General features: G+C 45.9%; 1 pseudogene; it reads right to left on the reverse strand.

Annotated features, from left to right (window-relative positions):
• Positions 1–524: 524 nt before the first annotated feature.
• Positions 525–2,293, reverse strand: part of LOC108757562 (uncharacterized) — a 10,832-nt pseudogene continuing 9,063 nt past the window's right edge.

Consider the following 2,293-nt stretch of genomic DNA (forward strand, 5'->3'; position numbering starts at 1 on the left):
TCTTCTTCTACTCCGTACCTTTCTCTCTCATTTTCTATTATCAATCTTCTGATACTATCGAAATTTACCCTAAGCGAGTTTCTATAATTAAGCGTTATTCCTTTTACTTTACAGATTTCATGCAGGCGATCTTCCGGTGTACGAACAACGTACGCATAGAATTTCGGGCCAGCCGACACGAACGATTCGATATAACTACCGCGGCCGTAGCTCTCGAGTTCGTCGGTCATATCCCCCAAAAAATTTCCCGTACGTGGCTCGTACTCGTTCGGATCGCCTGTACTTATATATAAGCAGGAATCTGTATCATAATACAATACTCGCCTATTCAATAATTCTAAATGTTCGTATAATTTCAGTCGCGCCAGCGCCGTCGTGAATGCCGCGATCACGACGTTTGTCTGCTGAGAAGCTACGACCGCTTCTTTTCGCAATCTCCACGAGACATATATTACCTCGTCGTTGATGAGTAATATATCGGTTATTTCGTGTTCTGGACTCGTGAGCAAAGCTGCCAATCGCTGCTATTTTTTCACGATCTCGGTGTTAGGCAAATTGGATCGTTGACCGAATTTTCCCCAAAAGGAATTTAAGCAGAGCTTTGCAACCGAACGTAGACCTGGATTTCGAGCGATGTTATTTTTATCGAGAACGATACCCTCGGTTTCCTCGTATTCCCGAAGATATCGCTCCTTAGCTTCGTCATCCACGCATTCGTTCGGCCATCCGCTAGCTTCCTGCTTCAATTGCAAAAAACTATTGATATATCCGGTAAACAATCCACCCTGCCGCGTATCGGGATCGTATCGCGTGACCTTGTATTGCCAAATTTCTCTCACTTCCGACACGCGACAACCTTTCTCGACGGCTTTGCGTAATTCACAGGATACCTAGGTACCCTCGAATTCACGCTCGGCGAGACTGTGAGTACACTCAGCTTGCGAGAACGTTTCGCAGCAACTCCGACACAGCGCGAACAACAATTTGCCGCGTACGCGATACGGGAGTACCGGATGAAAGAGATCGCGCGGAGGGAGTACTTTACAACGAATGAGTCCTTCGAGTGAGTTGAAATCGAAATCCGGAAATACGCCGATTAACTCGGAACATTCCTCTCCGATGTAGATCTTTGGGTGACCGATCGGAAAAGCACCCGTTTTCAGTACATAGGGATACAGAGAGCATACGTCTATGTAGCGTATTTTCTCCGTTCCCGCAACATCGCATCGGGTTGCTATATTCCCCGTTCGGCCACCGAAAAATGCGTCGCGCGGATCGAGAGACGAGTTCTCTATTATTTGAGCATTTTCAAGAAAATCATGCATCTCATTATTCTCACGTATTTCTCGGTCGAAATCACACTCCCATTTCTCCATCACCAGGTATCCCCGTCGTCGAAGACGCCATGTCGCCGCGAGAGTTCGCTCGTAGCGCGCGTCGATCGTATCGCCATGATCGGTGGAAGAACTGAGTTTTCTCTCACGATTTATTCGGAAGCATGATGGACACCCATGCCAAAAGCATCCGTGAAATTGTAACACGTAACGTTGCGTCTCGTTCTCCAAATCAGTTTCGTAATATCCATCGACGGGCGTACCGGCAATCCGAAATTCGCGCCCTCGCCCCGCGTGGCTTATCCGTTGATTGAGCTCACGCTCCATTCACACCAACCACTGCACGGCTTTGCGCGACTGATTATCTCAATATCTGTATCCACCAACTGGAATGACTCCTATTTCTTTCCCGTGTAAAAAGTTTCTGCGAAAAACTTTCATGCACGTAGAAGCGATAGTTGTGCATTCCACGAACGGACACACGCTCCCGCGTTCAAGAAAGATTTTCCTGAAAGCCAAGCACGCCCGTCGAAGGATTTCTACGTCGTTACGACAATATTTGACTATTTCGCGTTGAAAATCAAAAACGAAGCCAGATTGTGTCATATCGTCGTGCCATTTTATAAAATGCTCGTATTCCTCGGGTTTCATTTGTTCGGGCGAATAATACCGTGCGCTAGGTATTGGTCCGATATATGCTTGATGCTCTTTTCTATTGAATAAATGAGGAAAGATGCCTTTACCCGATGTATCCTGCAGTCCGAAAGCCTTAGATAAATCAGATAATCGCATCGGCATATAATTTGAGCTATCAATAAATTTCGTATTACCGACCGTCATCATGATAATTTTCGTCCCGTTCAAAATCATCCGTGGCTCTTGAATTATGCCAGATTGTTCTACGATGTATTTTAAGATAAACTGAGCGTCAAACGCTTTCGCATTATGCGCGATACAAA

Source organism: Trachymyrmex cornetzi, unplaced genomic scaffold, assembly GCF_001594075.2.
Source record: "Trachymyrmex cornetzi isolate Tcor2-1 unplaced genomic scaffold, Tcor1.1 scaffold1466, whole genome shotgun sequence".
In the NCBI taxonomy this organism is placed as follows: domain Eukaryota; kingdom Metazoa; phylum Arthropoda; class Insecta; order Hymenoptera; family Formicidae; genus Trachymyrmex; species Trachymyrmex cornetzi.